Source organism: Nicrophorus vespilloides, unplaced genomic scaffold (assembly GCF_001412225.1).
Source record: "Nicrophorus vespilloides isolate i.1.1-1 unplaced genomic scaffold, Nicve_v1.0, whole genome shotgun sequence".
Lineage (NCBI taxonomy): Eukaryota > Metazoa > Arthropoda > Insecta > Coleoptera > Silphidae > Nicrophorus > Nicrophorus vespilloides.
In genome coordinates, this window is record NW_017095652.1 from 3,541 (window position 1) to 19,800 (window position 16,260).

At 27.6% G+C, this 16,260-nt stretch overlaps 1 long non-coding RNA gene across 1 annotated transcript in view; it reads right to left on the minus strand.

Moving 5' to 3' along the window:
• Positions 1–888: 888 nt before the first annotated feature.
• Positions 889–16,260, minus strand: part of LOC108559089 — a 41,013-nt gene continuing 25,641 nt past the window's right edge. The window contains exon 3 of the long non-coding RNA XR_001890927.1: positions 889–952. This is a non-coding gene — a long non-coding RNA (uncharacterized LOC108559089). The remainder of the gene's footprint in view (positions 953–16,260) is intronic.

Genomic DNA, 16,260 nt, shown 5'->3' on the forward strand with positions numbered 1-16,260 from the left:
AAAAAATCGGATAACGAAAAGTTTTACAAAAAAAAAATTTCAGACAACACATAAACACCTTCGTTAACCGAACATTTGTTGAATCCTAAATCTATGTTCAATTAACGAACAATTCGGACTACGAACAAATTGAACATCAAACACTTTCGCAAGATTTTTACGTACATATATTCGGTTAATGAACACCTTACAGTACATTTGTAAAATTGTAAATTGATGAGTGATTAACGAACAAATTGAACAACGAACACTTTCGCGAAGTTTGGATAACAAACATAGGATATTCAAATAACGAATGACGTTACTTCTGGGAGTTAACGCTACACTAGTAATCTTAAGAAGCTTGATCCGCTTTTTAACCCGTAAGAACTACGGACAAATATATAACATGCGACTTGTGGGTCAAAATGACCCGATTATTAAATATTAAGAGAATAGAACAAATTATTGATTGTGATTCCGTAGTACTTGCGGGTTAAATCGATGATACGTTAACGAAAATTTCGGTTAACGAATATAGTTTTGCCCAATGTATTCTCTCGTACTTTCACTTTCTGGAGAAAATCTTGAATTAATTACTCAGTTTCTTGTACATTACATTGAAAAGTATGATTTCTTTATTTGGTTTTGCTATATTTTCTTGTAATTTTTTGTAATTTAAAAATATATATATTTATAAAAATTAGAAAATATTATTTTACAACTCCCGATTTTCTTCATATGTAGAAATATTTTGATGTGCATTTTATTGATATTTAATTAGAAAGTGCCGAAAAACTGTGGTCAATAAGCATTTGTATGCTTTATTATTGTAAAACTAAAAATTCACAATTAGTTTTCATATTAAAGATATAATATCAACTACAGATTTTCACAATATATATTAATTGTTTCTAAAAAAATAATATTATAAATATGAAATGTTACTTACTTTTGTTATTGTACTGGAAAACTGCAAAAGAAAAAATATTATAATTAAACACTTTAATAAAAACAAAATTTGCAAATATATAAAAAAAAAAATTGAAAATCACTAAAAAAAATCATAAACAATTAACTTGAAGTTTTTATTAAGTCGCTTTGTCAAACAGGAATAAATTAATTGAAATTATATAAGTAATGACTAGGATAATGATAATTAGGTTTAAATCGCCATTTTTTTAACCATTCTTCAATTTCATTCAAGCAGCCTTGAATGATAAAATTACTATATCTTCAGCATAAATTACAACTTTAGTTTGTACAGTTGTTTGTAGATCAGATGTATAAATTGTGTGGATGATTTAATTATATTGAAAAATATGTGTGGTAATATTTTTTAATCTTATATAATAAACAGAAATAGAGCAGAGAATGTTGAGAAACGCTGATGTACATTAAATAATTTAGTTCAATCTTTGTATCTGCTACTTATGTTTGTTAAAATGTATATTTCATATCTAATATAAAGTATCAACTACTTCAGCAAATATATCGACTTATAAAGGGTGTCCCAATATTAACGCAAGATTTGAATGTGCCATTTGTGCAGTAAAGTGTTGGCAACCAAAAAAAAAAAACAATTTGACTAAAAACTAATTTGACTAAATTTTGGGATATCCTTTATAACAGATTATTAAGTAGTTTAAGAAAAAACTGCTCTTGAAATTCGATCCGAACTTAAATTCTGCACTTAATAGAGTCTAGCGGCATGCAAACATTTAGGCAATTACCCAGCATTAATTGCTTTATTCAAATGAACAGAAATGTAATTACCGATGTGATGTGCTCATGATGGTATGACCTCCGCCACCTCCTCCCTACCGCCCTCAAAATCGTGGTACGCGGAGGACGAAAATGACGAAGTGGGGGACGTGTGTATCACGGATTGGCGCGACAGGACGCAATAAAACGCGCGTTGACGTCGCTCTAAAAATAAACGGAAAAAACCGCGCAGGAAGCTCTCTGACCACTGTACCAACAACACATAAAAAAAAGTAGAAAATAACAATTCAACCTCAATTATGTACCTTTTGAATGGAAACAACATTAAGATTAAATAAATTAAGTTGTATTTTTGTTGCTTAATTAATAATATGTTGACAGGTAAAGTATAATTAGTGTTAAAATCACAAAACACAATTAGAAAATTACATTTTTCAAAAACAAATTCCGACGGCGATAATCGAATGCGCTCATGTTACGCAACGGTGATGTTCAATAACAACAACAACTATTTTTCGAACAACAAGCGTATTAATTGATAATGTTGAGTACATTCTTAATGGAAATATTTTGTATAGTTATTTCAACAATCATATAATTACACAATTCTTGTGCACAATACAATTGAAAATATTAACTTTAAACAGAATAAATACTATTTAGAGCAATACTTCGCATAGTCCGTTGACAAACTAAATTTTAATTGAGAAAAAACATAAATGTATTCTAAAAGTTTAGTGCAAAAAAATATTTGTTTTTGTACATAAATTATCGTTTTTCTTCATTTTATATAGTCAAGTATCTAGTTCCTCGATTTCAAAACGGTACCAATTAGCCGCACTATACGAAGTATTGCAGTACACCTATCCCTCGTTTTACACTGTACTTTCTAGACACGTTTTCGTTATTACATGGCTTAAACAAAATAAATTTCGAAAATAACCTATAATTGATTTTGCAAGGTACTTTTTTTACACGTTTTCGCTATAAAAAAAATAAATATTGAAAATAAACCATGTCATTCAATATTTTTGTTTGATTTATGTACCTTAAAAAATAATGTGTTTTTTGCATACTTTTCGATTTACAAAGTTTTACATTCAGAAAGTTACAGCCATAAATCAAATGATAGATGTTCCTACGATTGAGTTTAATTAGTTAGGTATTATACAAACTATTAAAAAATTGCTACATAATATTTTTTTTAGTTTGGATATTATGCATTACTTATTTTATTTTACATACATCGATTGATGTTAAATAAAATATTCAGTGTTTTTGATGTAGTATGCAAATTAGTTATGCAAACTATTTAATTTTATTCTGATAATACGAACAAACTAATTAAATGGTTCTGTGTAAACTTGTTTAACGTGTTAATATTTGCATGTTTTCGAGTTCATAAATAATGAAAATGAGCCACAAACAATATAATAAATTAATTCGTAAAATATATAATAAAAAATTCAAATACATAGAAATGATGTGTAAAAATAATACTAATAAAATCCATATTTTCATAATTCCAATTAATTTGTTAAAATGTAAATTTAATGTATTAATTGTTCTTTGTTCTTTATATATAATTATTTAGATATATTATTTATTTAACATATTTATTGATCCGCCCTTTATAAAGGGTGTCCCAAAATTAACACAAGATTTGAATTAAATAGAAAACAAAGTTTTTAGTCTTCAGATTTTGATTTTTTTATTGAATCATAAAATACATAGGATAGGGTTATTTATGGAATAACACATCGGGCAAATGACCTCCACAGTAACAGTCACTGCTTGACCAGCCTCATTTTGAAAAAGTATGGTCCAACCTCTCAGCTGCCAAATTGTTTTTTTTGGGTTGCCAACACTTTACTGCACAAATGGCGACAAATTCAAATCTTGCTTTAATTTTGGGACACCCTTTATATATTATTATAAATAATGAAAATATAAATGTAAATATTAAAAATTAAATTCATATAGTATATGACAAGAAATATATTTTTTCCCATATAAACTAATGTAATATAAGGTAATGGGTTCCATTTTGAAGTCATTTTTCTTACAATTTATTTTGCTCGTTAAGCAAAATTCTCATTATGCGAGGTGCTCTTTAAGCGAGGTCTAGCGAAAATACCAATTCAATTGTTAGTTTGTAAACTATCGCCTGAAAAACTGAATGATTTTTAAATCAAAACTAACTAACTTTTTACATGTTATTAAAGTTTAAACACATTATTTAAATTTTTCATTATTTTAAAAATATAATTAATGAAGTTATCTTTCTATATGTGTGAAAAAAAATATTCCTCAAACGACCACCATTTTCTCGCTTATAAATACAGGCTATATTTCAGTTCGATTGTTTTTCTTGAGTTGTTAACTTGTTCGAGGTTTATTAACGTTATTCCACATAAGTAAGCCTGGTGACGTCAAATCAGGTGAACGCGGAGACCAAAAAAAATATTTCCCACAGGACGTACATCGCTCTGGTAGTAGGAATCATACCTTAATTGTCCTATACAGTGACCAGATAATGATTTATGGCTCGTTTCTTACTCGTTTTCAAAGGAATTTTCACCAAACCAAATTTGATGCTGATGAAAATGATCAAGTTATAAATTTTTCAAACCCTTGTTAATTATGTAGCAGACATAAATATTTTTAAAATCATTCAATTTATAAAATTCTTAATAATTAGCAATATCTTGGCAATTATGAACTTGTTCGATTTGGTAACACTTTGGTAAAACTTTTAATAAATTTTGTTTTAAATAAAAAAAAATACCTGAAACGATAAAATATTACAAATATCAAGAAAAAACATACATTCCACTATTCTATTCTTGTATTTGGTTATTTTTTATATAACTATTGGAATACACTATATTAATACAAAATATGTTGTTTTAAAGTGAATGAAGCATTAAAACTATTAAATTTTCATGTAATGAATAACATTTTCTGACGATAAGCGACATTGAATATCAGCTGCAGCGATTCTTCGACGTTTTAACGGGTTTCATACTAATATGATACGTGCATAAACTAAATAGATATTATGTAAACTTTATTAGTTTCGCAGAAATCGATAATTCTACAAAATTTACACCGTTTTTAGTAACTTTATATATTGTCTGCATAATTTTAAATTATTCATTGAATTTAGTTAGTTTAATAACAAAAAAATATAATTTCATTTAACAAACTTGTCAATTTATCATATATAAATTCATTTTATATTATTTACAATTTAGATCTTCTTTCATTAAAAGTGAATAATTTAAATTTACGAGTATAAATATTTGATATAATAACAAGTCCGTTAAACATAAATAACTTAACATATATACATTCATTATTTTTTTTGATGTAAAGTATATATTAAAAAGAAAACCGAACAAAAATCATAAAAAATAACATATAAAATAAAATATGTAAAAGAATAGCTTGTTAAAAACATTTGAAATTAATCATGTAGATGTACCAGGAATAAAGGTGGAAATAAATAAAATATAATTGTTATTGCAATATTATTCATCGTTTTTACTGCTCGTTTGCAAAGTCATTTTCACTGTACAATTTAGTTAATGAAAATACGCGACTAATATGTATCTTTTATAGTTTTTATAGATTTCTTGGAATTTCATATACATATTTTAGTTTGTTTTTGTTTGATTAATTGAAGTGTTTCGCTCAGATTACTTGCAGTTAGTAAAACTGGCTCATGATAATGGTCGGTAAATTAAATTTCAATTACAGGATTTAATTAACTTAGTTATCTTCTAATTACTTCATCGACGAGACTCTATCATTATATCTTCAAAACAATCTCCATTTAATTAAATCTCCAAAGTTATAATATTAAGAAATTATCATAACTGTTGAGAATTCAAAGAAAACAACCGCTTTTGCTTCAATTAAATGATAATTTATAATGTAATAAAAATAATAATATTTATTGCAATAGTTATACATAAATATACAAAAAAAAGACTTAATTTTATACTGATTTTTTGCAAAGAAAATATTAAAGTATTTCTTGGATGTCGAACATAATTCATTTTTTTTTTCAAAAGTGTACACCTTTTATTCGGAAACTGAAACCATTATACTATTGATACACTTAGTTGATACTTTGTTTATTCGGAAACAAATATTATGTTCGTGAATCTATCTGTTTTTTGTCTCATGTTCGAAAAACTCAATTGTTCGAAAACCGAGGTTCCAAAGTATTCTGGACCAAATGATCATAATTATATTATGCGATATGTATACAAATTGATTTATATCAAATACCGAATACCGTAAACCGAAAACCAAATATTTTGAATACCAAGGTGTTCGGGAAATAAGTTTCTACTATGTTTTTAAATGTGTTTAATAATATGTAAATTAATATTAGTGGATATTAAAATAATTACAAAATATCTACTAAAAAAACTGTAATAAATTTAATAATCTCATGAATTTTTTATTTCGTGTTATATTCGAAAACCGAACATATCAAATTTGTTCGAAAACCGAAACCATTTTACTCCTCCATGTATATATCACGCATTTGGTTAACATTCTTCCTCTTCGGAAACCGATGAGCGTTTATTATTTAGTTTTATGTTCAAAAACAGAATTGTTCGTGACACAAAGCGTTCGAAAACAGAACTTCCATTGTTTTTTTTAATCAAATATATAAAAACCAAATCATATTATTCTGTTGTAATAAAATTTCATTAAAAAAAATATACAATAACAAATAACAACAAATAATCTCTTAAAAAACTGTTATAATTTAGTTTGTTATATTATTTCATTTGTTATAATTATATAAAGTAAACAATTTCATCCAACTGTTAAAAATCAAAGAAAGAGTGACTAATTGTACTTCAATTACATCATAATAATTCATAATGCAGATCATATTATAAACACAGTTAAACTTCGGTTGTCGAACATAATTAGCTTCTAATAAATACACACAAAAAATATTTGAAAACCGAAATAATTATACTACTTCACGTACATATTAAATACCTGGTTACAATTGTTACTTTTTGGAAAAGGAAATTCAATTTACAAACCATTGATTTCCATTTGTTTTTATGTTCTAAAACTGAGGTTTCACTGTTTTCTTCATCTAAACATAAAAAATATGCCAAAATTTTTGTGAAAATCCAAGTTTTATAATGAAAAAGATTCTAAATTGACACGAGGCACCAAAAACTAAATAAATAAGAACGTGCAAATTGATATTATTAGAAAACCATTTCTCCATATACAATATACTTGCGGTTAACATTTTTCTTTTTTATAATCCAAAATTCTATTCAGAAACCAATGCATTTTTTTAAATTTAGTTTTATGTTCAAAAACCAAATTCATCGAGACCCAAGGCGTTCGACAGCTGAAGTTTCATTGTTTTTCTAGGAAAATAATGAAAAGCATGTCTTAGAAATGTATCATAATAGAATTTAAATTGAAAATCTATTTTTTTACAGTATAAATGTTTACCAGCTGTTTCAAAGGTACCAAAAATGTATTTAAAAAAACTGTGTTAATTGATATTAGTGTAGCATTTTCATAGTAGATTATTTTCTAATAAATACACCGAATTTGTTCGAAATCCGAAATTTTTTTCTTCTTCGGGAACCGAAATTCTATTCAGGAACCAATGCATTGAATTGATTGTGCCCCGAGGCGTTCGACAGCCGAAGTTCTATTGTTTTCCATGTACAATTCATGTCTTAGAAATGTGTCGCAATAGAATTTCAATTGAAGATATAAGTTTTTACAGTTAAAAAGGTTACAAGCTGTTTCAAATCTACCAAAAATGTATTTATCTATTAAAAAAACTGTTACTATAGAACGTACAGTTTAGATAATAACTAAAATAATTTGTTATTTTATTTACATTGATATAAGTGTATAAAATAAGCTATTTCATTACATGAAGAAAGATAGGATTGGATCGACGACAAAAATAATGCGAAACGGCACGAAAATAAACATTTTATTTATAAAACGCGAGTAAGTGTAAAACAGCAACGTAAAACGCAGAAAAAATATAAATGCGTGAGTGGTAAATAAATAATGCATACGTAAATAAATGTGTACTAAATAATTATAGCAATACCAGCATAGTCAAAAATAAACCGCACAAAAAGAGTATTTACTGTATAAATGAATTCGGACTGATCGAAGTCGTACTATGCGAGGTAGTAAATCGATTTCAAATAAGTTAATTTCACATGAATTTGATTAATTTGACGTGAATGGAAAATAACGCACTCAAAGTATGGAGTACTTTCAGTGTCATAAGAGGCGACTAATGGGAATGTAACTCTGTATCTCTCTCATCATCAGATACAAACAGCGACCGTGGTTAAACTAAATCCATTTGGATTGGACTCGGCCAAAGTGTATTTTCCATACTGCAAAAAAACTTTTCTCAAAAGCACGATTCATCATTGGAATTGGGGTAATTAGATGTGATTGTGTTGAAAAGATAAAATGAGAAAAGTTTCATCATTTGCGCAAAGGTTAATCTCATCGTACGATCCAGAAACGGGCGGACAAGAAACTTTTTTTTTTGCAGAGGGAGACCAAAAAAATAAAACATTTGGAGGAAGAGAGAGAGAAAGTTTTATGCAATCACAACTCAAGTGCAGTGTTGTTGTTTGCTATTTCCGAATCTATTTCAGCGCTTTTCTATCCACTATATATAACGCTTAATGTGTCTTAATGGAAGCGAACGTCATCAATTAGAGTTCACGCTTGAACTTACCAAAATTGAGTTTGTAGGTGCTTCCAACCTCGACCCCACGAAAGCCCTACTCCTCTCTACCAATAACACCACCTATCTCTCTCTTATTTGCGCCAATTATTGCGTTGCCCATCTCCCTCCGACGCATGGGAAATTCCGAATATTGAAATTGTCGGCCGCGCTTTTGGAACTTTGACCATAAATTCTGGACACTCTCTGGTCGCCAAAGCCAGGCATCAGTAGGTGTGGTCCCACCCATTCTCCTCCTCCTCCTCCGCCCGAAAAACCCGTCCATGCACCAAAAACATACACACACTCCTGCTGTCCTCCGCCAAGCAAAATTTATGGATATTTTTGTGAATTCAACATCGAGTTTCGAGAGCCGCGGTTTATTTTCGCACACACCGACATTTCATATCTGTCCTCTCTCTCTCTAATTACGCACACATACATAAACACACCGAACTGTATGTTCGCAGTTCGTGAAAATTTTATTCCTCTCATTTTTTCCCACATGCCAAAAAAAAATAAAAGATAGAATACATAAAAGAAAATAGTGAAATGGCAGAGATATCCACTTGGAATGAATGCACTTGGAAGAACCAGACAGCAACAACCACTTACAGCGCAATTCACATGAGCCGCAATGGAATGATATATATTCATCATTTCCAGACTAATGTTCAAGCCATTTAGATTTCATTACTGTTAATTTAGTTTGTAAACTTATTTTTAAGTTAATTTATCCATTAATTATAATAGAGCAATTATTTTGCATTAACCATACTTTATGGAATATATTTGGGAATATTAAGAAAATGCAAATAAAATATGGCTTAGTGTAAGCCATACAATGTAAAATAATCAGTACGGACGTTTGTTTTTCTAAAACTAATTTCATAGACTGGACCACAAGCTTGAATTTAGTTTTCTTATATTTAATTAAACAAAACTAATTTATTGTCTTTAAACTATTTTTAAGTAATGTCCTAGGATGGACCACTAACTTAATTATAGTTTTGGTGATGTAAAATGTAAAATAATCATTCTTCCAAATTCCGGGCGTTTGCTTTTTCCAATTAGATTCTCAGGTTAGACCACTAGCTAAACCTTACTTTTCTTATGTTTCATTTAAAGAAAAGTAATTTATTATCATTATAAGTTTCAACACATAAAATTTTTGCAATATTCGAACATTTATTTTTAACTAGTTTCCCAGGATGGACCACTAACTTAATTATGGTTTTCTTAAGTTTAAATTAATTTTTTAGTTCTTGAACTCACCACTTTCTTGATAAAAATACAAAATAATGTCAAGTTCGTTCTGTTTTCAGTTTAAACAAACAAACGATTTACTTTATCTTATCCTAACATTAATTAAAATGAATAACTTTTTATTATAACCGCTCCAATTTAGGAAACTTTAATAAATAATTGAACTATTGAACATATTTTAAAAAAATATTAAATATTAAATTATAGTTAAATCAATCAATATAGGACAACCTAAGCGCTGCTATCATAATAAATTGATAACTGAAGGAACACAATAACTGCTAATAAGTTACATCAACAAGATGCACTTGAATAAAATTTATTATATCAGTTAGTTTAGATATTCCCAAGTTACGTTAGTAGTCCAATCTAGGCGTCGGTATAAATTGTGTATCTCTTCCCTAGTATTTTTGTAATCAATCAACGCTTGGAAAAACCAAACAGCAAAAACCATCAATTCACATCAGCCGAAAAAGAATTAACTAGAAATATATCCATCATTTTCGTTCACCTCAGACTAATGTTCAAAACATTTAGCTTTCATTAGAGTTAATTTAGTTTGTAAACTTAGATTTAAGTGAATATACCCGTTAATTACATTTGTAAATGTCTTGCTAAATAGATATTTAGCTAAATTGATGGCTTAATTTATTGATAATTGATGTAGTAACAATCAAAAATGATATAACCAACCTTCATTAAAATTTTTACTTTCTTATAAATTAAAAATAATATATAAAAAGACTTAAATTGATTGCCAATAAAAATGTGTAATTAAACGTTTTTTATAATTAATTGTATTTTATTCAATTAAAATTTAGTTTGCTTTGAAATCATCCAATAGGACTATAGAAAATCCAGACTAATTGAGGCCGAACAAATACGAGATATTTCTGTATTGCTTTTTGGCGCCAATTGATTAAAGTATAATTGGTGATCAGTTCTGTTCGTGAAAGACTTTTTTTGTTCAGACAGCAAACTCATGTTTAGATAACGTACACCTTACCGACCAATTGAGATTACTTTTGATAGCTAAATATGAAACTTAATTTGCTTCTTAAATCGTTAATTGGTCAATAATCAATTGGGTTATTTGGGTGTATTTAATAAAACAAATAATAATCCTTTTATTTACTTGTTATATTTATTATTATTTAAAGTTTGTAAATAAATAATGCAAATTTAAAAAAATATATATATTTTACATTACGTTTATTTTTCAGATGTTTAATGTTCACCTAAACATCAAATTGGCTTCGAGAATTGTTTTCCCATCTCTCTCTCTCTCATCTATTTATCTCCTTCTATAAGCGATGTCATACATATTTTTTTCTCATTTTCAAATTATTAAAAGATCCAACCTTGGCTTCAGTCACAGAAAGTCGACCCAGTTCGCAATAATATCTCAAATCGTCTTTTTCACACATTTATTCGTAGAAAACAGTTTAAATTTGTTTTCTCTCGTGCACCGAACATCTAAATAAATATATCAAGTACAATTTCATTATTTTTGAATCAAAGAAATATATGTTAAAAACACAAATCATCTATTTTTTTTTTATAAATTAACAAAAGATCGAAAATAATAAAAAAATCCAAAGCATAGTTTTCGTGAAATTAATTAACTTTAATGATTCCGAAGCAAACACAATGTGCTAATTGAAATCGCAATTGTATCCACCAGATGTTTGAGTTGTTTGTTTTTTCAACTGCTTTTGTTGCTTCTGCATTCAATGCGAATCACGTAACAACAACACACTATTGTTGATAACATAGTAAACAAATTGCGCAAAGAATTAAATTAACTTTCGTTTCGCTCTGCAGCTCATAAAAAGTGTTTTTTTTTTTATTTTGTCAGGAAATTTTTATTGTTATTTTGTATGTAAACAACAATAACATTGTTCATAATAGAGTAAAATATGCAATCAAGTTAAGTATGGAATTAAATTTATCTTCGTTTCGATATGCACATAATACAAATGTTTTATTATTTTTCTCAAGAAAAACATTATGTTATCATTGATTAATAATTAATAATCAAATAAACCTTTCCATAATAATTAAATTGTCCGAGTTTTTGATTATTCAATTACTTTTATTACTTTTGCATTCCCATAAATGACGAAACAATTGTATTGTTCATAACAAAAGTAAATGCAGAAAACAATTCAAATTAACTTTCCTCTCATTTTACTCAGTTTTTATAATATAGAGAAGGATTTCTTGAAAAGTTAAACAATTTTATTTTTCATCATTTAACGCTTCATATAAAATGTAAACATTCCATCTGCCATTGTTCGAATATTTTTTTCAAATGTTTGCTCTATACATAAAGTTTACTTAAGTTTAATTTAAACAAGTTAGCTTTCTACTTTTAACTAATTAGTTTTTTCATATAAATAATTGTTCTTCCAATGTTCCAACTCTTGCAACTGGTTTCCCAAGATGGGCCACTTGCTTTCTAAGTTTATTTCTTAAGTTTAATTCAAACAAAAGTCATTTAACGTCTTCAAATTTCTTTATATCAAATACAAAACAATGTGATGTTTGATAATTTTAGTTATTTTTATTGTTTGATATATTTTAGAAAAATCAATTGGTATTACAACTAGATTCTGTTTTTCTTTCCAATTTGGCCGGTCCAATTTAGGGGACTCTAATAAATGTAAATATTTCACCTTACTCTAATTTTAAATCATATTATTAAAACCATTATAGTTATATAAATGTGATAAACTGGGATTCAAAGGAATCTTTTCTACTTATAGTAAACTAATTCATTACTAACTGGGAGTTAAACAAATTGTAACAAGATAATCATAAAAGTGAATGTATCAGTTAATCTATAATATATCTAAGTTTCGACAGTGGTCCAATCTGGGCACAAGTCATTTTCGGAAACTATTTTATTAAATTTTCCTGTTATTTTCGTTATAAATAACATCACTCATTAGACACACGTATATTAGAATTACAGTGGAACCTCGGTTAACGAACAAAAGGACTCACTTAACGAGCGAGATGAGAAGTCCCGGAATGCGCGCCTGCTACATCATTTTTAAAACTTGTGTACACATATTATGTTTAATATATTATATATGTACGAGTATTTCACTAAACGAACAAAAATCCGGAAATTTTGGAACTGATTAAACTCGTTAAGCGAAGATCCACTGTACATCCATCTTTAATCAATCATTAGAATTTCCTTTTTTTAAAACTCTAAAACATAAAAGTATTACAACAATTGTTATTGTATAATCAAATAATAACAATTCTTATAAAAATAACAATGTTTATAATAAACGTGAAGTGTTTAAACAAGTGAGCAAATAATTATTATATTTTTTATTCCATTCGACACATTATAGTGTTTCCACTTATTTTAATTCTTGCTGTTATTTTCAATCTACCAGTTAAAAACAAAATCGCCCATTAGTTGCACTTCCGTTGCAATTACACTTTGTTCATCGTTCGTGCAGTTGTTGTTCCTACTGTTTTTATTAGTGTTGCATTAATGTAAACGACGCAAAAACAAATAGAATTGTTCATAACAAAGTAAAATGCATAAACAAATTAATTTATCTTTCGTGCCGCTTTGCACAATACATTATAGTATTTCTACTATAAATTTCCTTAATATGGTAACATCTTGTTATTATTTTCAATCCACTAATCCAACTAATCCACTAATCCAACTCTTTTCGGGCGGTGGTATATACAATGTAAGCAATGTCGTTATCATAATTTTCTATGAAATGTACAGGACAGAGAATTTACCACTTAATTTGGTTAGTATTTCAAGGAATGAATCCTGATAGTCCATACCATTCGATGTTGATTCAGTTGACGAAGTTGTATAATTCAGTTGTCTAAAAATTTGTTGGGTCTAGAAATTTAGGAATTTCTGGCCCCTCGAAGAGTTAATTACATATTTTTCAGACCATATGAGGCACTTTTTTACATAGAAATAAAGTTGGATTATGTCTTATGGTCTACATTTAACATAAAAATTAAAATCTGTATAATGTAAGAAGTTTAGGAAGGGAGAAACATTAACGAAATGAATGAAGATGTACTAAATATTGATAGTATGAATTATTTTAACAATAAATAAAAGATAAGTAGGAATTTTAAAATATCTTTATATAGCTAATAAAATATTATTTCCTAAAAATTGTCCAATTTTTTCAACTTTCTTGTATTACTTCTGCATTTATATTATAGACTCAATAAGAAGATTAATCATAACAAAGCGAAGTTCATACATTCTATAATAATAGTGTTCTCAATCCAATTTTTCCTCAAAACAATCTTACAATTAACTTAAATTTAATAGATTTTAAACAATAGATCATTAAAAAATACGTAAATGTGTTTAGATTTTTTTCTATTAATTTATATAAATGTAATATAGCATATTTTTTTTATGTTTAAACTCATTTTTGATAAACAAAATTTACTCTTATACTCATCTTTAAGCTTATAATGTAATCTTTCACTAATTGAAAATGTAAACTTTGAAAAAATATAAGTTTATTTTCATGAATAGTTCTTTTTAGATAATCTTAGATTATCTTTGATTTGTTTAGTTTCTTTTCTATAAATTTATATAAATCAAAGTTCAAAATTGTTTTAGATAAGCGAAATTTGCTTTTAAAATAATTGTTTATTAAATTACCTTTAATTTTCTGAAAATTAAAACTTTATTAACAAACTATTCATGTCAATATCAATTACATCCTTCTTCAAATATTTGAGCTTTTTTTTTTCAATTGCTATTATTGCCATTGCATTTACTTGAAGGACAGAATAACAACATTATTCACGACAAACTAAAATGCATAAACAAATTAAATGCACTTTAATTCAATTCCACACATTATTATATAATTTACAGTATATTATACCTCGCATTGTGCGGTTCCGTCAATTAATAAGAACATTGATCATAACAAAGCGAAATTCATCAACAAATTACTCATACAATTTCATTCTACATACATCCTACAATAATGGTCTTCTCAACCCCCATTTTTCCTCAAAATAATCTTACAGTTATCCTTGTTATTCTACACAGTTTTTAAAACTTAATTATCTACATTTGGGAAATGGTATGTTTTTAATGTGGGAGATTAAAAAATCTGTATAAAGAAATAAAAACAATAATTTATGTGCATTATACAAAAATAATTTTGTGTATAATTTTTTTATCTATATTTTCTTCAATTAAAATTTAGTTTGTTTTGAAATTTTCGAACCGGACTATAGTGAATACGGACTAATCAAATCCGTACTATATGAGGTACTGCTGTAAAATATACAATTTCACAACATTTTAACACTCCGACGATCGAATGATTGATCTACCAACTGATTAATTACATTAATTTTCTTTTCACTGAAAATCAATTACAAGTTAATTATAAGTTTTTCGTAAGAAAACTTTCTATCGTGTTAAATTCACCTACAATTATAGCAATTGTTTAAGAGTGGCAACGCTGAAAGCTGGCAATGCAGTAAAATTTACACCATGAAGTTGTCGAGGAAGCTTGGCTCGGGTGAGTTAAGCAGGAAGAAACATTAGTATTATGAGTTCGGTAGTTGAGTATTAAGTAAGATAGTGTAAGCGATGTATGTAAGATGTAGTAAATAAACCGCCATCTTGCAACCCCAACGATTTCTTCCTTCACCCGCGCAACTTGGTCCTTCGTCAAAAATAGCAATAGTATTATTTTTCCAATAATTTTCAACTGTTTCATTCATTCATATATATAACAAAAAAACTGATATCTTCGATCCTCCAATTAAAATAAAAACATCGTTAGATCCATCTCCATAGCAACTTCATGTTAACCCAATGATGATTCCCAGTTTTTCAAAGACGAACGAAGTAAATTCAACCTTCTTTCTATTACACGTAGGTACTGAAAGCTCGCTTAGCAACAATAGAAACATTTCAACTATAAATTATATTCTGTTCCCTCGCGCAGTGATTTATAGCACTAATTTTTCTTACATTAATCTCGATCCACTTTGTCGAAAACCTTCTTAAAAGCAGTGGAAAAAAATCCATTCCGAATATTTCCAATTCAAATTTACTCAGCGCGACGAATACAACCGAGAGAGAAAAACAGGGAGTGAAGGGATCTTCGCCGCATTTATATGTCGTGCTTTTTATAAAGGCCTAAATTTATTTTATTTTTTCCTTTCAGTTATTTCATTATGCATCGAATCAAGACGGATCGATTCTAAATTGAATAATTTAAGCTGATGGAGTTTTTTTAGGTGTTAAAATCTTATTTAAAATTGTATTATGTAGAAAAAATATTGAAAAATAAAATATTAAAAAAAATATATGAAATGTTAACATCTGGCCAAAAGTATCTTCTGATCATTTGTAATATTAAAAATTATTTCATAAATTTTATATAAAAATACAGAACCTTTTTTTATTCGATTTTTTATGCGGTATATGAAATCCAACCAATTCCAACGGCGTTTGCACCATTGTAATGTTT